Source organism: Carassius gibelio, chromosome B13 (assembly GCF_023724105.1).
Source record: "Carassius gibelio isolate Cgi1373 ecotype wild population from Czech Republic chromosome B13, carGib1.2-hapl.c, whole genome shotgun sequence".
Lineage (NCBI taxonomy): Eukaryota > Metazoa > Chordata > Actinopteri > Cypriniformes > Cyprinidae > Carassius > Carassius gibelio.
Window position 1 is genome coordinate 17,397,773 of NC_068408.1, and position 24,478 is coordinate 17,422,250.

General features: G+C 40.0%; 2 long non-coding RNA genes across 5 annotated transcripts in view; one reads left to right on the forward strand and one right to left on the reverse strand.

Annotated features, from left to right (window-relative positions):
- LOC127969932 (uncharacterized) overlaps positions 1–24,478 on the forward strand; it is a 50,563-nt gene that overhangs the window by 15,197 nt on the left and 10,888 nt on the right. The window lies entirely within an intron of this gene.
- The window catches only part of LOC127969930 (uncharacterized), a 39,226-nt gene that overhangs the window by 9,654 nt on the left and 5,094 nt on the right, over positions 1–24,478 (reverse strand). For 2 of the 4 annotated variants that reach the window (XR_008156420.1, XR_008156422.1), the window contains exon 3: positions 5,496–5,590. This is a non-coding gene — a long non-coding RNA (uncharacterized LOC127969930). Of the gene's footprint in view, positions 1–3,382; positions 4,200–4,834; positions 5,303–5,495; positions 5,591–24,478 lie in introns of those variants that run through there. The other 2 variants (XR_008156419.1, XR_008156421.1) reach the window with 2 other exon arrangements.

Sequence of the window (24,478 nt, forward strand, 5' to 3'; positions counted from 1 at the left end):
TTGGAATTTTAATTGACTAACATGAAGGAGGTTGTAATTTTTCCCCAGCCCATCTATCTTCTCCCTCACCTTCCTCGTATCTACCTTTCTGCTTCTACGGAACAATAAAATCGTCTGGATTTAAGTTATGGCAAGTTTTTGAAGTGCTACAGGCACCCATAAATTTGGCGGGCACCTTTGGGAGCCACTGCGGCGGAGTTGGCTGTGCCACTATTTCATAGCCTAAATGATTCATAGCTGTCCATGCCGTTACCACAGAGGTCCCGTAAATCTAAACTCATGCTGCCGTCATTAGGGAACAGGGGGCCGGCAAGCAGAGGCCCAAGGGCCACATCACATGGACTAACGCTTTTGGTCATTTCACTGCTCTTCACATTTCATCTAGGTGAACCCTTGCCAGCCAGACAGGCTTCAGACTTTGGTGGACTGCGACCCTAGAGATGTCACAGCGACTTCGCCCACGCACACGTCTGGCCTTGCTTCTCACTGGCTAGCAGCAGCTGTCCTACACGCTCGTAAAATCATATTCCTATTAAGATATAAAAAGGTTTTGCAACAAATGCACCATTTCATAGGCTTGAGAGGAAAATGTCAGTGGGAGAGTAAAACTGAGTTATTGCTTCCAGTTTGACAAAGAGCAGCAACAAGTAACTGATAGAATATAAGAAAAGGAGGTTAAAGAGGAAGAAAATATAGCAGGATAAGCCCAGGAGGGGTGCACATGGTCTTTGTCCATTTCTTACACAAGCTCCTGGGCTCCTTGTTGTAGACACCTGTGCACGTCTAATGTTTCAGCGAGTCTCTAAAAAACAAACGCACAGCTCCGATCTCTTAATCCGCGTGGCTCCTTGGAGCATGGTCACATGATACGGCTGGGTCGATGATGATGGTGGGCCACGGTGGTAGGGGTGCATGAGGGGGGGTGAGCTTAATCTTTTTTAATTCAAATCAAGGAGGTCCCTGGTGGGACACAGGGATGATACCCTATCCGCTGCAATCAGGCTGACCTCCACTTCGGGCGCGCTCTAAATGATTAATGGAGCTGCCTTCCCACCGGTTTCCACGGCAACCGGTAACCGGATAGCCCACAGGAATTCGGCTGCCCGCCCAAGTGAGCGCCAAGGGAGGAGGCAGAGAGGGAGAGCGAGAGAGAGAAAGAGCAAGAGGAAAAATAGAAATGAAGCAGTGGTACAGTCTGTATATGGGAGAGGGATGGGGGTCGAGAGGAATAGTCCTAGTTCCAGCAGAGAAGGAAAACAGAGACTTCCGTGAAGATGTGGGGTGAAAGCATAACTTTGTGAGATAGAATGATGAATTGGGATGTAATGCAAGCTGTTGACTATTTTAATAATCTAGGAATAGATTAAAAGATTGCCAAAAAAGCAGCATCAACATCTATCATCCACACTTAATCGAAGTACAATAATATACAGTTATCTTCAAGATAAAGCAGGTTTTTGCTTTGCCAGACTCCTCTCAGTCAAAGTACACATGACACAATGTGTAAACAAATCTAGATAGCCTTACAGAGAAAACACAACACTGAGGTCAGAGGTACGGTTTCAGTCTAGTACAGCTGTTAAAAACATACAAATCAAATACATGAAAATAGTTGATATGTGTATAAAAAATGGAAATTGTGCCAATAAACCAACATTAGATATTATTAAGTATTATATTAACAACATGTACAAAGATACATTGTTAACAGATAATACAATAATCTTCGAACAAAACGTACATTACAATTACAAAAACTGTATGTATAGAGTACTTTTACATTTTTTGCTCAGCTTAAAGGGATAGTTCACCCAAAAATCGAAATTATGTCATTAATAACTCACCCTCATGTCGTTCCAAACCCGTGAGACCGCCTTTTATCTTCGCAACACAGTTTAAGATATTTTAGATTTAGTCCGAGAGCTTTCTGTCCTTTCATTAAAACTGTGTGTACGGTATACTGTCCATGTCCAGAAAGGTAAGAAAAACATCATCAAAGTAGTCCATGTGACATCACAGGGTCAGTTAGAATTTTTTGAAGCATCGAAAATAAATTTTGGTCCAAAAATAGCAAAGACTATGGCTTTATTCAGCATTGTCTTCTCTTCTGTGTCTGTTGTGAGAGAGTTCAAAACAAAGCAGTTTGTGATATCCGGTTCGCATTATTCGAATCATTCGATGTAACCAGATCTTTTTGAACCAGTTCACCAAATCGAACTGAATCATTGTAAATGGTTCGCGTCTCCTCGGTTCTCGAATCGGACACGTTCTGACAGAAACGGTTCTTGACTCGTGAAAGAGTCAATCTTTCGTTCGTTATCTGGCTCGGCTCGGTGTTCATCTTCAGTTCTCTCTTCACAACAGTTCAGTCAGTGTACTGTTTGAGTAAATGAATTACTCCGGGATATTGGTTTGTTTTAACTCAGAGGGAGTGTTAGCCACGTTAAAATAGTTAACAGCTTAAGTCATTTGTGGATTAATGCGTATTGGAGCCGCGAACCATTAAAATTATTCAGTTCAATTTGGTGAACTGGTTCAAAAAGATCTGGTTACATCGAATGATTTGTTCGCGAACCGGATATTACAAACTGCTGTGTTTTGAATTCTCTCACAACAGACACGGAAGAGAAGACAATGCTGAATAAAGTCGTAGTTTTTTCTATTTTTGGACCAAAATGTATTTTCGATGCTTCAAAAAATTCTAACTGACCCTCTGATGTCAAATGGACTTACTTTGATGATGTTTTTCTTACCTTTCTGGACATGGACAGTATACCGTACACATAAGTTAGCTTCAATGGAGGGACTGAGAGCTCTCTGACTAAATCTAAAATATCTTAAACTGTGTTCCGAAGATAAACGGAGGTCTCACGGGTTTGGAACGACATGAGGGTGAGTTATTAATGACATAATTTGGATTTTTGGGTGAACTATCCCCTTTAGGTCTAAATAAAATTGCACATTTAAAGTGCATGTGTATGCATGTGTGGGCAAGATTACAACTATTGACATAGTGCCATGCTTAAAATACCGCCATTATTACCTCTTCTTCTGGCCATCAGACATAACACATGGGCTTTGCAACTTTTAAAATAGCTGCTAAGCCCATTGTCCATCCATCCAGAGGGCGATTGATGAGGGAATCTATGTTAACTTGATGGGGCCTCTTGTGCTTAAGTGGCCTTTACATGGTAAAAGGCTTCAAGGGGATTGATATCGATAGAAACTCAAGGCCTAAATTGATCTGCCCATCAGGTTCACAGCCAGATAGTGACCCTGAGTAGACAGAAGACAGCCATGATGGAACTTCACCAGGTGTAATATTGAACACGGTGGTAGAGGGCAGATTAACAGAAAATTATGAACTACTTAACCAGATGTCTTAATTTTTAATATGTGATTTAATGTCCATAAGAAGGGTCGGCTATACATTTAGACAAACAGTCTGATTTATTGGAGTTGTAACACAACTGATCCCCCACTCTCCATCTCATCTTCACTGTATGTGTGTTTGTGTGTGTATGTTTGGGAGTATTTAGTGTCAGGCCTATTGTTGTGGTTGAAGGTAAAATCAGCTGCTAGGCTTTCACAGGAAACCACACAGACAGAAAGCGCTCCATACTGCCCAGTCTGTGTATCGAAATACCATCCCTGAGAGTGTGCTGTGGGGGTGTGTGTGCGAGAGTGTATATTGGAAGACATTCACAGTATCACCGAAGGTATCTGTGTACATGGTGTTGCTTCTCCCGCAACATCCTGTCACTCATCGATGCAGCCACACTTTTGGATTGTATTTCTCCGAAGTTTTCTTGCTAGAAAACGTCATTTTACAGCAATCTGCAAATCTGTTACGAAAGGGTATTTTTAAAGCTGTGCACGTGTGCCCTGTGTGTGTGTGTGTGTGTGTGTGTGCTATACGCAGTGCTGACTGACTGATGCAGTGGGGGTATCACTGACAGACTGACAGGCCAGTAAACCCAATCTGACCGGTTCCTCCCAGTTACCCAGTCTCCCTCAGACTCCAGTTTCCTCTATTTCCTGCACAATCTCACAAGCCTTTATAGAGCTGCCGCTAGTCATTCACAGAGGCAGCTTTAACCCACAGAGAGTAAGTCAGTATTGACCTCACCCAGGTTCGGCTCTCTAGTCTTTGAGAACACAAGATGGATGTACTGGTCACAGTCTCTCATCAGTCCATACTGTGGGAATAATGACAGCTCATTAGACTGATGTGTTTAAGTGACTATTTCAATCCTGTGTATTGTATTTAAGTCAATGATAAATGTATAACCAAAAATAAAGAATCTCAAAATTAAGAATCAAAAAATCTGAATGTTTATGAATCAAAAATATAAGTATGTAACAAATGCAATACACAAATTCAAAAACAAAAGCTGAGTAGTTAATATAAAGAAAAAAAAGTTAATCAAAATATAGACTCACTTGCTCAGTATTATTACAACGTTGGAAAATATAACATACAGCAGTCAATATTTAAAGTGGATCAAAACCTTTAATCAAAAACCAAAACAATACCCGTTCTTGTCTTAAGACAACTTTGATAAACCCTCAACTTTTTTTTTACCCAGTTCTAATGTTGACTTTTGTAGTTAAAATACACAACTGGAATTATGCAATGACCAAAAATGTAAAAAACAAACTCTCATTTTATTCTGTAAAGAAGCCAACTTTTGCCTTGATTTTGCATACTCTACCTGAAATACATACATTTTGAAATATATTATTATTATTATTACTATTATTAATCATTAATTTTATAGGAAATTTATTTATCATTAAATGTATTCATTTATACATATATTTGTGATTTTTTTTTTACAGACATTCATTAAGTTACCAAGTTTTCCAAACTTTTGACTGATGTCATACATTAATTTTTTTAATGGTTTTGGCATTGTTATTTTGGGAAAAATATTCCAGAATTACCAAAAGTGAGACTTTCGTAATTAGTAACATAAGCACTCACTATCATTAAAATGTTTTGACTTTTATTTTTAATTTTACTAATTAGCGGAATATATTTTACTCGCTGTTCTGAAGATCTGCCTAGTACCATTTTGTTGAAATTATGGATAATGATCATGACCTGTATCCGTAAGGCACAGTGTTTACTTTCACAAACAAGTTTATAAGATGAATTGAGGAATTCAAACTGTGTATACCAATGGGAGCAGAAATGTTTAGTCAGAGCGGAATATCTGACACATGTGACTACCGAAGGATTGAGGGCTGCTGGGTAAGAGAATGGACAAGCTTGTGTGGGTGGCTGGAAATACACCAACTGCAAACAGCAAACAACTAGGATCCATGAGCTGATGACAAATTCTGACCTGAAATATAATGAGAAAATCCCCCCTCACGTGTGTCTTATAGCTATGTGCATGTGTCATAGATGTCAGTAGACAAAACTTCATGAAACGTTTACAAACCACAGGAAATTGTGTATGAGGCAGATGGCTTTTAAGACTTTGTACCTTTAAGAGATGCTGAAACCAATTGCTTCGGAAACCGTATATTAGTCGTAATGCTGTACAGAAGCCCTTCAGGTTCAAGGATGTCCAGGTTTAGGCTTAACAGGGAATACAAAAAAAATAAAAAATTAAAAGTATATATGTTTTCTATTGAGGCCACAAATCAACAAATAAATGAATGCATAGTTTAACATAGTTTAAAGGAATACTCCACCTAAAATACTTTCATCATTTACACACCCTCGTGGCTGGAAACAATGGTTTATAGTTGAAAAAGTTCAAAATAGTATTTTTTTTCCTCACACAGCTATCATTTTGCTTCTGAAGACATAAATTAATCAACTGTGGTCAAACACTGTAAAAAATGGATTTAGTAAAGATTACAAAGATTTATTTCAGTGTGTTAATTGCCATTTCCTCATGATTATTCATGATATTCGCAATAAATTTCTAAATGAAAACTGTTTCAAGGTCATTGTTTTTTTTTCAGTATATGGATTACTGTGGTGTTCATTTTGCATGGTTTTTAAAGCATCAGCTTTGAGGGACTAAGTCATTATATGGACTCACAGAGGTGGATTATTTTTCTAAAAACTTTAGTTTGTGAAAGAAAGAAAGTTATATACCTTAGGGATGGCATAAGGGTAAGTAAATTATGAGAGGATTTTCATTTTCAGGAGGAGTATCCCTTTAACTTTAAGTTACACTGTGAACAAACAACAGTTATAATCAGTCAACAGGCACATTAGAGTCAACGTGAGCAGTGTGAGAAGGGTTCAACAGTAGGTTTGCCCCCTTTGTCAGAGACCAGGGGGGCCAGTCTAACTGTGCTTCATGATTAATGAGAGAGGGAAATGGGGTCATGTTGTATTAAGAAAATGTGTGTTTAAACCCAAAACCGGCACAGAGCTCTAGACTAATGCATCAGTTATCGACTGGACACCTGAGAGCGAGAGGCTGTTACACCGCTCCCTACGGCCTGCAGGCCTATCCATCCACACAGAGCTCCCTTTACCTCTCTGTCTCAGTTGCTCTCTCACTTTCTTCCTTTATAGTGTCTTTTTTTAGCTCTTTTCCACTCTCGCTTTCTTTCAATCCCTCTCTCCATCCAACATTTCCCTATTGTCCATTCTTTCTCTACGGCATAACACAATAGGCTCTGTGTCAGTGTGATTGCATGTTTATAGGGAAGCCATGATGGTTAGCGCTCAATCCTTTCTCAATCCCCTCAGTGGACAGCAATTTGATCCTGATGACTTGTTGGGGATACAATGGCATGGCCTCGGGCCCCTAAAGCCGTGATTACACCTACACTTCTCTCTGAATTGACTATAATCTATGATGCTAGTAACAATAATATGTGTAGATATTTAAGGTAAAACTAGTTCCCTTACAGTCGGTCACTCTCAACGTCACGTCAGTGACAAGACAAATTGGGATCTAGCTTCGAGAGACCAATCTACTTCGAGTGTAACTTAAGGAGCCAATGCACACTGGCATGCGATGATTGCACCCAGCTGCTGTTGATCTCAGCATGAGTATAAAAAGGCAGCCGGTGCAACACATACAAGCTTTTTGCTGAGGAGCTTGCCAACCCCCCGTCAAACCTGGCGGTAAGCAGAAGGGCAAGTTGCCCTGAGTTCCATCTCGCTGCCCCACTGCAGGTACGGCTGGTTCCTTTGGTTTCACTTCCACGGTATCTGGGTGCCTGGCTAGTGCAACCCAGCCCATCTCGCTGGTTTCTGCGGCCAATCAGTTTTGGCTATGCAATTAAGTTTGCACCGCATCCCCCCAAGTTTGGTAGCATCTGTTTCATGACATTGAAGGCTGCAGATGCTCCTGTGTTGCATGCAGAGATCACAGTCCTACTGGTGAAGAATGCAATAGAGCCAGTCCCTCCAGCCAATATGAATACAGGGCTTTACAGACCTTACTTCATTGTACCCAAGAAAGGTGCTGGGCTACGACCAATTTTGGACCTGTCTTGAACAATGCCCTTCACTGGTTACCTTTCAAGATGTTGACACAGAAACGCATCTTCGGTTGCATCCGTCCCCAATATTGGTTTGCAGCGATCAACCTAAAGGATGTGTACCTTTATGTGTTGATCCTTCCACACCACAGACTATTTCTGAGGTTCACATTTGAAGGACATGCATACCAGTACAAGGTCCTGCGCTTCAGGCTGTCCCGGTCTCCCCATGTCTTCATGAAAGTCACGGAGGGGGCTCTTGTTCCTCTCAGAGAGCAGGGTGTTCACATCCTCAATTATCTTGACGATTGACAATGACGTGCTCCAGCACCTCAGCTAGTTGGGTCTTCGGGTCAATTGGGAAAAGAGCAAACTCTCCCTGATGCAGAGGATATCTTTTCTCAGTATGGAGTTGGATTCAGTCAAACATACAGCATGCCTCACAGAGGAACACTGTGCACATGAGCTGAACTGCTTGGCTCCTGGGGCATATGGCAGTTACACCACTGGGGCTTCTTCATATGAGACTGCTTCAGCACTGGCTTTATGGCTGAGTCCTGAGGTAGGCATGGCAGCGTGGCACTCATTGGGTCCAAGTTACACCAACCTCCCAATCCTTTGGGACAAAGTGCCCCTAGAACAGTTCTCCAGGCACACTGTGGTTTACATGGATGCCTCCACCACTGGCTGGGGGGCAACGTACAATGGGCACATAGTGTTAGGGGTCCGAATGGACAACACTGTGACCATTGCGTACATCAACCGACAAGGTGGTCTATGCTCCCAACGCATGTCGCAGCTCACAGCTTGAGTCAGAAGGTTCTGTGGTCACTCCTGCCATTCGCATTCCGGGTATGCTCAACCATATGGCTGATGAGTTGTCACAAGCTACGCTCCCAGGAGAATGGAGACTCCATCCCCAGTTGGTCCAGGAGATTTGGAGACATTTTAGAGCCACTCATGTAGACCTGTTTGCTTCTCCAGAAACCTCTCATTGCCAGTTGTTCTACTACACTCATGCTGCCCAATTAAGCATTTCCCCCAGTGAGCCTTCTCGGAGACCCCCGGAGGTGTCCGATCAGCAGTGATGCACGGGTCATTAAAAAACTAAATTTAAAAATCAATTTGCATGCAATTTAGTCGTGGAAATTTTGATTATTTCAAGAGATTTGTTCATTTTCAGTTCGTTCAACAAAATGATTAATTCAGAGTCATTCACTGATTCATTCAGTGACCATTTCTTCATATTACACAAATATGCCAGCAGGTGGCAAAAAAGTGTGTCTTATGTTTTACGTCTTAAGTCAACGAACATTTACTTGTGCCTAAAACTGATTTGGCTTTGTTAAAATGTGTGCATAATTGCATTAAATAGTCTAAATAAGTTGTTCAAATAAATAAACATTAGGTTTTCTTGCATAATTAACATTTTAATTGTTTGGTCAAACAGTTCATATATAATATATTCACATTAATAAATCAGGGATTAAATGTGGATTTATGTTCTGTATGCGAAATATGAAAACAAGTGTATGTGCACAGTACCTATATAACTGCGCTTTGTATCTGCTGACTGCTGATCGAGATTGACATGCTAAATGGCCAACTGACCCGGTATACTCGCATTTATTTCATTCACAAACGAGATGTATCAGTTCATTCAGCTCGCTCACGAACGACGTGTACCAGTTCAGTCATTTCGTTTCACGAATGAGAAGATCTCTCCATCTCATTCAGTGAAAGGGGCATTCGTTCACTACATTCAACAAATCACATGCTCTGTCACATCTCATACTCGAATGCTATTGGCTAGAGGTTGAGTAATTCTTTGACAGGATGAAATAGTTCACAGAGTTACCCGCTTCATTGAGCTGCGCATACGCTGCTAATGGTGCCGCGCTGCTGTGGAGGGAGGAATTTCAGTGAACGAGAAATATGAATCAATAGATTATGTGAACGAGAAGGATTCGTTCACCTAAAAGATTTGTTAAAAAAAAACGTTTCATTCACGAACAAACCATTACTAGACTGCAATTCCATATAGCCTATATTAAATATTTGGAATATATATTTTCATATTTTATTAGGTTATTTGATAAGGTTACAATACGAAGGTCTAAGCAGCAACATAACTTGTGTGATTTCCCCAATGTGAAGGTCGTCTCATAACCAGTTGATCCCGCGAGTTGGGTTGGGACGGGTAAAGAAATTTTACTTTATTTGCGGGGCAGGTCAAATAATTTCATTAAACGGGACCTGCGGGATGGAAAAAAAATCCATCACTACCGATCAGGGTCATGCTTTCCTTTTTGCAGCAAGGGTAGGAGCGAAGGCTGTCTCCCTCCACCCTTAAAGTCTATGTATCTACGATTGCTGCTAACTCCCTCCACCCTTGAAGTCTATGTCTCTACGATTGCTGCTAACCATGACCACGTGGAAGGGAAGTCAGAATGGAAGCATGACCTGGTCATCAGGTTCCTTAGGTGGGCGAGAAGGTTAAATCCTCCCTGGCCCTGCTACATACGCTCTTGGGACCTGTGTCTGGTGCTTAAAACACTAGACCATCTCTTTGTCTGTTACGGTGGCTGGCAGAAGGGGAATGCCATTTCTAAGCAGAGGATGGACTACTGGATAGTGGATGCCATCACCCTGGCTTATCAGGCACAGGGTGTGCCCTGTCCACTCAGGTTGGAAGCTCACTCTACTAGAAGTGTTTCATCCTCGTGAGCGCTGGCTCATGATGCCTCACTGACAGATATTTGTAGAGCTGCATGCTGGGAAACCACCAACATGTTCGCTAGATTCTATAGCCTTCTATGGAGTCAGTATCCTCCTGTGTTCTCATCTAAAATGGGTAGAGAGACTGAGAGGCCCCATTTAAGTGCTGGCTTGCTAAAACTGCTCCAGAGTGTCCGTACTGTAGACCCTGTTGAGCTCCTCCATCACCTCTACAGCCAGACATGGCTACATCAAGAGTGACTGATTGAAAGGGAAAGTCTCGCTTCCTGAAGGATGGAACAGAGACATCACGTTCAGTCACCACGGCTGCTGCACCACCACTGAGCGGCCGGGTCACCGGCTCTGCTCCTCAGCAAAATCCTGCTATCAGTTGCACCTGCTAACCTTTTTATACTCACGCTGTGATCAGCGGCAGCTGGATGCAATCATTGCATGCCAATGTGCATTGGCTCATTTAGTTACACTCGAAGTAGACTGGTCTCTCAAAGCAAAATCCCAATTCGTCAGTCACCGACGTGACGTATCCATTCCCTCCTTCAGGGAATGAGGGTTACAAATGTAACCAAGACATTTGCCAATGTGTTGTTGTTGTTTTTTTACATCATGACCTGGAGCTTTTACAATTATGAGTTTTGTGCTTTTTAAAAAAGCAAGTCTGAAAACAAAAGTTTCATAAATTTGTTTCAGATCTGTTTTTGGTTTGCTCAAGTCAACCATCATTTTGATGCATAGAGTTCATGTTGCAAAGTTCAGTTATAAACCAAAATATGGAGGGTTGCTAGCGACTAAACAAACAACGACTGATTCAGACGAGCTTCTCATCCTCAGCGGAGGCCCAAACAAACAAAAGCATTATCGTACTGTGCCGAGATACCAATCAGGGAGTGGAAAAACAAATAATAGAGAACCATGACATGAAAGACTGTGCAATGGGTTGTCCTGAAATGAAAACCTGACATTTACAAAAGCAGATTTCATAACTGTCTTTTCATCAATATGACAATTACCATAAATTGATTATGAAGAGTGAAAATTTCTGGTTTTGATATATAGTTTCCCTCCTCAACGGAAACTTCTGCTTTAAGAAACAATCAGTACATTTATGCCATAATTAAGTTTGACTAGGACTTCATCAAAGAAGAAGATGAACTTACAGAGGGAGTTTGAAAATCAGACTGTTTATGTTAACTTGTGCCTTCCACCCTACTATCATTATTTCCTTTTTCACATAAACAAAATGTTAAAAACCGTTGACCATAGGATGACGAGACCTGCTGGACTAGATGACATACAACTTAAAACCACACTGACATCATATTTTACAGTCGTGTTTTAATTTTATTTTTTTGTTTTGAAGAGGTTTAAATGAAGATTCTTTTTTTTTTTTTTTTTTGCAGGAAAGGAGCATTAATTAAAAGCCACTGTATAACTTCATTATATCAATATTATAATACAAGTAAATGTTAGTATATCATAATTAAAAATATATTTACTTTGCTGGATACTGACTCATACTGATGTGAGTTGGCGCTGAAGTATACAGTATCATATTGATTTGCTCATAGCAGTCTTGCTCTTAGACAGATGATCCTGTTTTATTGGATCATTTCCTCAAATTCTACATTAGGAGACAGACAGGATTAAAAGCACAGAGAAAAGCAAATTCAAATTAAAAAGCAAATTTTAGATATAACTATTAAACATTTAAATATTAGAATGATCAGTCAAGAAGAATCATGTGACCCTGAAGACTGCAGTTATGACTTCTGAAAATTCAGCTTTGCCATCACAGGAATAAATAACATTTTTAAATATAATAATATATTAAAATAAAATATTTTTTAAATTGTGAGAGTAATATCGAAATGTATAAAAGATATACATTTACTTTGGTTGAATGGCTCTGAAACCTACACACATGTACTTCCCTCACTCATTTCTCTCACTCAGTCAGAAGTCAAGTGATTCATCACAACGCTTCCTGCAGAGAAAGTCACATAAATGCGTGCACTCAGGTTTACACTGGGCAGAAGATGGTCTGCTTTGTTTATAACTGTTAAAGGGATCATATGATGCTGCTAAAAATAAAATTATTTGGTGTAATGAAATGTGTTTATGCGGTTAAGATAAAAAAAAAAAAAAAAAAAAAATATATATATATATATATATATATATATATATATATATATATATATATATATATATATATATATATATATATATATATATATATAAATTCCACATACTGTACATTACTGTTTCTCCTCTTTGGCCCTCATCAGTTCGAAAACCGAGGTGTGCTCTGATTGGCATGCTATCCAGTGCGTTGTGATTGGTCGAATACTTCAAGCGTGTGATGGAGATGTTACCCCCTTTACATATTGTGATGCCCTGTCCAGCCGGAGCAACTAGACATAAACATAAAACCCATTATAAATGCAATATAAACATGATTTCTACTTGTGTCTTCTTTTGGAAGGCCAAACAAAGTAGTTTCGCATTCTCAAAGAAACAGCGTCACACACTGCAACCTTGAGTGAGCGGATGCTGGAGGCCTAGAGTGAGCTGCGGCCGGCTTGAGTGAGCAGAAGTGGACGGGCTTGAGATTCTACAAAGAAATGTCCGCTGGGCTTGTGGCAACCACATTTGATGACCCCTGGCTGCGGGTCGTCCACGGTGAAAGCCGATCCTGCGATCCACAGTGTAAAGTTGATGTATTTCCTCAGCGACCAGCACGGATCAGCTCCAGGCATGATGAAGTGGATATCATCCTCTTTTGGATGGCCAAAGTGGTTTTGTTTTCACAATGAAACAGTCTATATGACATGGAAGCGGCGGCAACAAGAATCTTCTTTCTTTGCGTGAACATCTGGGCGGTGTTATGCAAATCTTTCCACATAGAGACGTAGAGATGTGGGAGCATGTTAGAATGAGCCGTTTTAGATGGATGTGAAGGAGTCTTAACTTTAAATAAGAATATCTCTTTGTATTTGAAACTTTAGTCTTTGCAACTTCACCGATCTTCTTTATGCACCAAGAGCTTGTAACTCTCCAAAGAGAAAGGAAAAAATTTAAGCGCATCATATAACATCTTTAAACAACACCATTACGTTAAACTCTCTGTTTCCTAGATGTGTGATTGGCTATTCCATTTGAGTAATTCTGCTTTGGTCACCATGTTTTGTTGTTTTTTTGCCGTGTGCACAGGTCCTGCTGGGTACACTAACCGATGTTTGGACATCTGCTGGGGCTTGGCTCATAGAGTGGGCCTGTCAACGTGGGCTTTAGAAAATCGAGAAATTGCACAAACACTGGGCTGTGCTGTAATAAAAACATGCTCCCGCTTGCTGCATTAGACCTACATTAGCCCAACTGTCCAGCCTCTGTTGATGCATTGATGCTGTTAAGGATATCTTTAGTCAGATACAGTGACATTTTAAATGCCTTCTGGACTGAGCTGAGTAATGGAACTTTTTCCACTTAAACTTATTTTCTTGTCAAACAGTAAAACTAGCTTGTGGTTTAATAAAGTAAAGTTTGTATATATTTTATATAAAAGAGACTTAACTTTACATCTTTTAATAAAGTGCATAAAAGCATGGAGTGAACTAGAGAAATAATAAAGAGTGATGGGGCAATCGTAGCTGCTCTCAGTAGGGGAGTGCTATGGTAGGGCCCCATTTATTTACTTTAAAATTCTGCTGAAAAGATACAGACTCATGTTTTGTCACAAGTAAAATACGAGCCCCTTAACAATATTCTGAAATAGCATAAACAGTGAAATGACCCTTAGCGTAATAACCATCACTTACAGTTATGATGGCAGGCTGATGTATTCTGATAAGATATCTTTTTTCTCCGTTTGAGGTCTTACATTTTCCCTGCTTCATGCTAGACGTAAAGGAAAAGCTAAATTAGCAAACTAAATGGATAATTGCTTTAGAGGCAGATATGAATAAAGAGGAAGAAATCTGAGCCCTTTGGTGATTTTATTGCTTCCCATTTCTTTCAGCTTTTCTTCACCAACAATGGAAACCATTGATGCTTTGAACCGATCTTTGTTTTGATCAATTAGGAACAGGTTATTAACAGACTTTTGCAAAAAGATAATTTGCTGCAATGTTTTCTTTTTTAAGATAAATCTGAAATTGAGATTGAGGTTCAATTTTGGTGAAAAAAAACTGTTCTTTGAAGAACTTAAATATCTTCCTTATAGCTGAAGAAAATGACATCACTTGGAAACATTGCATTGAATATAATTAAAATTGTATATAATAGCAATATCAAATGTTATTGCAGCTATGCAATAAAGAGGGTGTTTTGTTGAACATTAAATTATTGAACACCAATTTCTGACTTTATCTCAAAGTTTTAATGTATATCAATATCTGAAGTTTATTGTTTATAATAACTTATTGTAATCATTGTAGTTAAGCGGTCAATGTCTTTACCTTATCTACACATGCCTTATTGTGATTCCAAAACTTTATGACTTCCTTTCTATCTCAACAAATGTTTTATTGTCCATACAATCAAAGTCAATGAGCTTTTTTGTTTCTTTTTTTTAGATCGTTCTTCAAAATATCTTCTTTTGTGTTCTACATAAGAAATAAAGTCATACAGGTTTGGAATGGTATAATAATGAGTAAATGAAGACAACATTTATCATTTTTGTGAGGATGATTTAAGTCTTTTATATTTAAATAGGATGTAATTATACAAAATATATTGAGCTTTTTTAATAATGTGGTGCTATACTTTAAAAAAGATAAACATCAGCATGTTACAGTAAAAAAAAAAGCTAGCTAAAATTTAAATTGAATCCATATAATTAAAAAAATCCATTAAAGAAAAACATGCATTAAATTATAAACACTATTTTATGTTCATATTTTAGATTCATAAACACTATGTTTTTACTTCATTTTTTAAGATCCAAATTGGCACAGTTTTTACATACATTATGTTCACTGCTTCACATACTCTGTCTACATTATTCAAAAGTTATAGACAAAGCAAAAGAAATGAGAAATTTAGGCTACTGCATTGACAGGTAGACAGCATGTTGGTCTGCTGCGGTTCTGGAGAGAAACGTTTACACGCTTAATTTAGTTTCATCAAAATATTGTTTACATGTCTCTGTGGAACTGACAGCGGCAGTGTGCTGTTATTTGAGCCTGACCATTTGTCTGTTCCGTTGTGACAAGGGCATCACAAGACTCCTCAGAAGGACATGGGCTACTGAGACCCAACTTCATATTTCACAGGGTGTGAGGGGTATCCGTTGGCTTCAGCATTTAAGGTGCCACAGATTTACTGCAGTGTTGCTTAAGTCAAGAAAAAAAATTAAAATCCAGTCAAAAAGAAAAAGAGACAGATGAACACATAGCCTTTAGCTCGATCCACTTCAATAGCAATATAGTCTAGTAGCCAACTAGGTGAACCCGGAAATGTTGAGTACACCAAAGTTTTATTGCAGAAATGTGAAGTATAGGTCCCCAGCATACGGAAACTACCGGATGCTAATTTGCATATGTTGAGCAATTTGCATAGTTAGCATTTTTAGCTTAATTGTCCATTTTGACCACATATCTTGCACTGAATGGCCAATTTCTACAATATATGAGTGGTTTTAGAGGTTTTAGAGGATGCTGATTTCATTTCTGGCTTTTACAGACTTAATGGTAACTCTATAACAAATTTGGATAAATTTAGACATTTTTTATTAATTACGGACAACATTTTAGGCTATTTTCATGGTAAACAAAATAATCGAACATTTCAGAATCATGAGTGCTCTTGTGAATGTTGATGCATTGTTTCCAGGGTGTAGAGAGGCTGAATCCCCTCTTGACTCTTTTGAAGATTCAAAATTGCTTTTTGGATAAACAATGAACCTTTGTTAGGCTGAATGTTATGCATTTCTGGATGAAAAAGCAATGCGGGTATTTGACATAAGTTGGATCCTGCAATTGTACGATACATATTAATGGGGTAGCTCTTTAAGACACCCAATGAGATGACATCACCTAAGCCCATCACCATGTGTGATCAACGAACTATGTACAAATATACACTATATACATGCCATACAAGACAAGCACTGCAAGTCGCTAGGGTAACGGCCGAATGGTAGAAGGGCTGCCCAGGTTGGTCCGCAAGTCGCAAGATCCAACGGGGTCCCAATTAAAACTTCGCCAGACACAAGAGTTAAAACTGAGTCTGGGCAACCCCGGTCAGCCCACCAGACGCAAAGCTAACCAAGAGGGCTTCATCTCCACACCACGCCAAACATGTAAATATTCAGTATATACATACCATACAAGACAGGCCCTGCAAGTCGCTAGGGCCATGCCAGAATGGCAGAAGGGATGTCCAGGTTGGTCCGCAAATCGCAAGATACAACGAGGACCCCGTTTAAAACTCCGCCAAACGCAAGAGTTAAAACTGAGTCTGGGCAATCCGGGTCAGCCCGCAAGGCTAACCAAGAGGACCTCACCTCCGCAACACACAAAGCACACACTGGCTACCACCTTCAGGCAAACTGCTATGCCTTACAATTAATTAACAAAAGGCAGCTTCATCATCTTCACTATCCTCTTCTGTTCTGTCATCATCTTCTCCAGACCCTTCATCCCCCTCTTTGTGTTCTTGGTGTTGTGTAAATATGTTGCAGCATATACCATCATTGCCTTTGCAGGAACAATAACTGGTACAAGCCAGACCTGCAGCTGCACAGCTGCACTTTGCTGATGTGCAAGGTTTCAACACGGCTTTGCAACCACAGCTGACAACATCTAACAAAGCAGGAGGAGCAACTGGATTTGAATCCTGGGTGGGCATAATCAGTTCCTCTCCTTCCTTTAGACCCATCTTCTTGTCCCATCCAAACAAGGTGATATCCACAGCCGGTGGATCAGGCTGGTCTGCTGCTTTCCATAGCAGCACCTGTAGGTGGGCACGTCTTCCATGAAGGCGCATATTGCGCTCTGTAGGAGGTAGTGCCTTCAGTGCTGGGGGCCTTTTGCGCTTTCGGTAAATTTCATACCAGGCTCCATCCAAGGTTACACAGTTCCTCTGATTGTACAGAGCCAGAAAGAAAGCCCCTGTTGCTTTTGTGATCTGTAAATCTGGGGCTTCTGCCTCTCCAATACAGTGGAGAAGCTTACCAGGTACGACTCTCATGGCCTTGAGTGCAGACACCTTCCCCTTCCCGACAGGATATGAGGTGGTATCACATCCCAAAAGAGCATGCATGGCCAGAAAGGAACCACATTGGTCACCCAGATTCTCTGCAGTTGCATTTATGCTGAGAACAGTACCATTCCATTTTTCCATCTGTAGGTTAGTTGTGATACCAGCCTTCCAACACCAATAAACCATAAACACAAATACATCTGTGTCATCACTGAGAATGTGAACAGTTTAAGCCCCATGTCTGACAGCATCTAACATGTAAGATATAAGTGATATATCGGCCTCATCATGAGTGTCAATGCTGTCAGCTTTACTGACCATCATGATCTTACTTCCTAAATTGAAAGTACACAGGAGTTCGTGTGCCTTTGTTTGTTGTGCTTGTTTTTCAAGACTTTGTCTCGACTAGGTAGAGGTGTAGTCGATGAGAGCTTGTACTCGGTGGAGCTCTCTCCTGCTCTTCTATGTCTCTCATGGTCCTTGGCAGACACCTGCAAATATCTGTCAAAGATGACAAAAGTTTGGGTGTCGTAACAATTAAGCCGATGTCCCATGCTGGCTGCAAGATCTGCCACTGTCCCAGATGATGGCCAAACTACGTGATAAATGAACTGGGATGCATCCACAATGACAACATCTGGTGGCTGGGGATTGCAGACAGGAATTCCGAGCTGCTGGACAAGCACTGACTTATTGCCCTTTCGGAGGCATCCATTGTCATCAATGATAGACAAGGGGACTGGGCTAAGCTCATATTTGAAGAGAGAAGAGAGCTCCATTTTTCTCTGGCCTCCCACCACCAACAGTCGTGCAAATAATGACTCAAGGTCACAAACAACCTTCCCACTGACCTTTATTCCCTTTTTCTGGAACTTCATAGTGACTACCTTGTTAGAGATGGGTGTATGAAATGCCCCCGGAAGTGATGAAGAAAACTTTTCACACATAGCCTGGCCAATATTCAGCGCATCTTGCACATTCACTTTTTCATCAGCCACCTGTCCATTTATGATGTGGTAGAGCAAAGTGCTCTCTGTCATGAGTGGATTTGTGTTTTCCCACAGCATCCTCACAATTTTAGAGCGGTCCTCAGCATCCAACTCCCGTCGTGCTTCACCCTCCTCTTTGTGTCTGTTGGACACAGTCTTCTTTGATGCTACTGTATCACTGTACATATCATCCAATGACTGAGAGAGATGTGAACATATGCCAAATGATTGGATCCAAACTGCAACCTGCTCAGGGTTGGTTGAAATACCCTTCATGCCCCCTGCTCCCTTCCCTTGCCTGATGTATGTCTGCTCCCCAAACATATCGGCACTCACTGCAGGTGCACCATCTGAATGGCGGCACACATGACTTCCAGCAAGAAGGTCATCTTTTGCAATGGAAGGAAGGTGCTGCATTTCACGTAAATGCCAAGTGATCCATCTAGCATAGTGGTGATGACCAGCAGCAAAAAAAATAGGGTAGCATCTCTTCAAGGCAGTGTTGTTGCAGCAGCCAGTCACCTTCCCTCTCTGCTCGCCAGAATCTGTGCGCAATTAAGGTTGGAGTCATAAAGCAATCCACCCATAATCGGCCTGTTGGGTGCTGTCTTGCCTTTTCCAGGAATTCCAGTATCTGCTGATGACTCTTTTCTCCCTCCTTTAAGAATTCATGAAGAAGAGCATACATAACCATACGGAAGGCTCGCATAGCCTTTGGCCAGGCCTTTCCATTGAAGATAGATGCCAAGTCACCAAATGATTAACCTACCAGCTCCTCAAGGCCTGTTGAATTCATCAGCTCCCCAATTGAGCCAATGAATGACATCAGGGTGTGCATCATTCCAGGGCTGAGCACCACTGATGCCCATCTCTGTGGGTCACCCCATTTGATCTGGCAAGCAATCTTGTACAGCTGCATGTCAAATGTTATATGACTGTAGCTCATGCCAAGCCGCTTCAGTGATGTGTCCAGGTATGTAATGGTATGGAGCACTGTATCAGGATGAGCAGGAGGTGAGTCGAGCAATGGTCCAAAGACACATATAGTCTTCTTTTTAGACACACCTTCATCACTGTGACGATCTTGCACAACGTTATAGGCCGACCAGTCCAGGGGAAGAGGAGTAGAATGGTGCTGACAGAGCCAAGCAGCATCCCTCCTCTGTGCTCTAGAAACCCTCTCTTGGATGCTCTCTTGGACAGTAGCTGTTCTTGGCATTTCTTTCAGAGCGGGTGGAGTCAGCTTCTTAGGGCCTGTATAACGTTCAATGGCAAGACTGCTGTTAGCTACCGGACAGAATTTCTCAGCTACGAGATTTGTCAGACGCGGTACTTTTAGCGATGTAATCCCACCGTCTGGAGTCGCCACTCCAGGGAACAGGATCCCTGCAGGATTTTGAACAAACTGAGTGGCCATGGCATGTGTTGTGCGGCAACCATTGGGTGTGAAGACTACAAGATCAAAATTATCACCCCAACTGTGAATAGGGCCAATGCACCTCTCCAGTCCTAATACCCGCAGGTACTTATCTGCATCATCTGAGGCATATTTGGCAGCTGACTTCTGGAACCGGAGGACCTCATCATATGTTACAACAAGACCATGCTCATTTAGGTTCCGAACCAGTTCTGAACTACCATACTTATGATGAAGTTTTACAGCTAGCCCCAAAGTTGTCTGATTCCAGCTTTTACTGATGTGCTGCTGGATGCATTGAGCAAGTGTGAGTGCTGGTTTGGTCACCGTTTCTTCCCTGGACACAAGACTGGAGATAAGTCTTAGGAGAGTTGGACTTGTATCTTGAATGACCCTTTCATGCGTAAAGCTGCCAAGGTCGTATTCACGAGGTAATGGAATATTCTGGACCTCTGCCCGGACTTTTCTGACAACCTTGTTGACATCATCATCGTCGTCATTGAAGAGGCCAGTTTGTCCTACTAATTTGAGTGATTTACCTATGTACTGCCTAAAGCCAACAATCGTCTGGCATCCTTCAACTCTCAGTACAATAAGGGCATCACCATAATAATCACATAGGTTGGCTAGCATTTGCTTCCGACACAAATTCCCAGAATTAGCTACGAAAACATCATGTAACTCGGAGACAGTCCAAGTCACTGACTTGTTTGCACTCATGTGGTCTATGACCGAAGCTAGGCAGCTGTCAACTGGTTTGCTTTCAGGAAGGTACCTATTGACTCAAGTGCAACTGCTAGTATTGTAACACTTGGAGTGATACTGAGCATCAGCTGCAGGTAGGTCCATGATGCCATTCACCCGTAGCTTCACAACTTCTTCCCAATCATCCTGCCGTTCATCACATTTAGACAGAATCACATCTTTGAAGGATGGAAGGCCTGACCTATCTAAAGTCTTACATTTTTTATCTGGATTCCACCTGTTAGGATTTTTAGAGTCTTTTTCTTCACAAATAAGACCACAGAACAAGCACTGTTTTGAATACTCAAAGGCAGAGAATTGAGAACGAATGATTCGCTTTCCGGGCTGACTCTGAAATGAGTCTGACTTGCGTTTGCTCACATTTCTAGAACGAGAAGTATATGAGCTGTAGCAAGATTTGTGACATAGCACCGAAGCTGATGAAGCACCATCAGTAGCAATAATGTTTGATAAAGTCTCATGTATGACTGTGTCTCCGAGCTCCTCGCTCTTATTTAGCAGAGTAGCAATTCCTTTGGACCCAGATATTTTAAAGTCACTATCTTTGCCACTGCATGGTGCAAACAGATGCTTCTTTCCCGACATTTCGATCTAATCAAACGTCTCTCTTTGTTTTGAAAGTACTTAACCCTAGATCCGAATGGTTAAATTAATACTCCACAACAACTTGAGAAAGCAGCAATAACACTGAATATCAACTGTTTTTAAACCTTTCCTGATCAAATCAAAAGAAGTCAGAATTTAAAAAAAAGAAGAATACAAAAATTTTACATTTATGGTAACTAATTTTAGAACACCAAATTCACCCACAAAATTGATCTGAATAGAAATTCACAATGTACTGAACAATACTGTCATTTTAACTCTGTCCACCTTTTATCTTAATGTGAAAACATAAGTAATTTTAACATTATGTCAACATTAAATCAAGTCATTAAAATAATAACTGTCTTTTGTACGAATATTAAGGCGATATAAGAATATAAAAATATTTGCAAGTTGAATTTGCTCTCTTGCTTTACAACATACTTATTATAAGTACAACAGCTTATTTGCATAAAAAACATGACTGGACCTCAAGAAATGTAAACAAATTGAGGTTATCAACATTCACATCAAAGAGCAAGAGTTCTTGTGATTCTGAAATGTGAGAATATTGTTTACTATGAAAATGGCCAAAAATTTGTCCGAAATTAATAAGAAATGTGTCTAAATTTATCCAAATTTGTTCTAGAATTACCATTTTGAAGTCTGGAAAAGCCAGAAATCCTCTAAAACCTCTAAAATCACTCACACATTGTAGAAATTGGCCATACACTGCAAAATATGTGGCCAAAATGGACAATTAAGCTAATAATGCTAATTATGCTAATTATCCAAATTGCTCAACATATGCAAATTAGCATCCGGCAGTTTCTGTATGCTGAGGACCCACACTTCACATCTCTGCAATAAAACTTTGGTGTACTCAACATTTCCGGGTTCATAATGGAGCTCTATGGGCTGGCTACTAGACTAATAGTCTTACACTCTGAATACCAGTGGCATGCGATGACTTAACTTATGCTATCTAATTTATCAGAGAATCAATTAAAAAACAGCATGGTAGGTGTTGATTTAAAAGTAGTGCTTTTGCCACCTGTAATAACCTTCAGATGGCAATGCCTTCTCACAGGCTTGCATATACACAAAATGTTTGTCACACATAGGGAAAACTTATGGAAAAATAGAAATTATTTTGCTCAAGCATATTGAGAAATAACTTGTAACTTGTAATATATTTTGTCTATGAAAAAAAAGGAAATATGTAAGATGATGTTTTCAGTGGACTTTCAAAATTACTTTTGCTTAGAGCTGGGCGATAAAACGATAATTATCGCAATTTAATTTTCCTCAATAAATCGATATCAAGAGTTCGATAAATGTTCAATATAAAGTTTATGTTTAAAAAGTGGAACAAATCATTTGAACAACACCAAATGGACTGTTTATCCACTCGGCTCTAAGTTCTAATGGCAGCGCAGCATGAGTTTACTAGTGCAGATGCGTTCACTTGCTGATGAGTCTCGGTTACGCGACACTCTGAGGTCCATTGTAAGTCAGTTGAATTAAGCGAATAACTAAAATGGCTAGTGATTTAAATTAGTTTATGGGAGATGAAAGATCGCTAACAAACAGGAGAAACACTGTGCTCTACGATACACTCGGAAGGCTTTTCAATCTACAAATTGCTATCATTTACCATGGGTTTACTGTAGTAACAATTACTGCATTATTGAATCTTGTAAAAATGTGGGACATATCGAATTTAATTATTATTAATGTAGACGTATTCAAGGAGTAATGGAATATAATTACAGTATTTTTTAGATTAAGCTATAGTGTTTGTGAATTTAAAAGAAATGTATTTACATGTTTTCATACAAATACCTTAAAACCATATAGATACAGTTTTACTAAGGAATTGAGACTTTAACTGGTTATCATGATATAAATGTATGTTACAAAGGAAGACCAATGGTTATATATAAAATAATAATAATAATAATACAGTCATGGCCAAAAATATCGCCCTTCTTGGTACATATGATCAAAGAAGGCTGTGAAAATTCATCTGCATTGTTAAAGGGATAGTTCACACAAAAATCTAAATTATGTCATTAGTAACTCACCCTCATGTCGTTCCAAACCCGTGAGACCTCCGTTTAGCTTTGGAACACAGTATAAGATATTTTAGATTTAGTCCGAGAACTCTCAGTCCCTCCATTGAAACTGTGTGTACGGTCTATTGTCCAGGTCCAGAAAGGTAAGAAAAACATCATGAGAATAGTCCATGTGACATCAGAGGGTCAGTTAGAATTTTTTGAAGCATCGAAAATACATTTTGGTCCAAAAATTGCACAAACTACGACTTTATTCAGCATTGTCTTCTCTTCAGTGTCTGTTGTGAGAGAGTCCAAAACAAAGCAGTTTGTGATATCCGGTTCGCGAACGAATCATTTGATGTAACCAGATCTTTTTGAACCAGTTCACCAAATCAAACTGAATCGTTTAAACGGCTCCGGATATCACAAACTTGTTCTGTTTTGAACTCTCTCTCACAACAGACACTGAAGAGAAGACAATGCTGAATAAAGTCGTAGTTTTTGCCATTTTTGGACCAAAATGTATTTTCGACACTTCAAAAAAGTCTAACTGACCCTGTGATGTCACATGGACTACTTTGAAGATGTTTTTCTTATCTTTCTGGACATGGACAGTTAGACCGTACACACAGTTTTAATGGAGGGACTGAGAGCTCTCGGACTAAATCTAAAATATCTTAAGCTGTGTTCTGAAGACAAAAGGAGGTCTCACGGGTTTGGAATGACATGACATCATTTTAATTTTTGGGTGAACTATCCCTTTAATCCTTTTGATCTTTTATTTAAAAAAAAATAAAATAACAAAAACGTATCCTTTCACTGGATAATAAGAATTTAAAATGGGGGGAAATATCATATTGAAATAAATGTTTTCCTCTTGTTGGCCACAATTATTGGCACCCTTTTATTCAATACTTTTTAAAACCTCCATTTACTAGATTAACAGGTCTACATTTTCTCCTATAATGCCTGATGAGGTTAGAGAACACCTCACAAGAGATCAGAGACCATTCCTTCATCCAGAATCACTCCAGAACCAGGTTGGTGCTTCTCCTTTTCAGTTCACTCCTCTCATTTTCTGTAGGGTTAAGGTCAGAGGACTGGAACGGCTATAGCAGAAGCTTGGTTTTGTGCTCAGTGACCCATTTCTTTGTTGTTTTGAGGATTGTGTTTGGATTACTGTACGGTCGGAAGAACTAAACATGGCCCATTATAAGATTTCTAACAGAGTCAGTAACTGGTATTTGATAAAATCAAAGTTG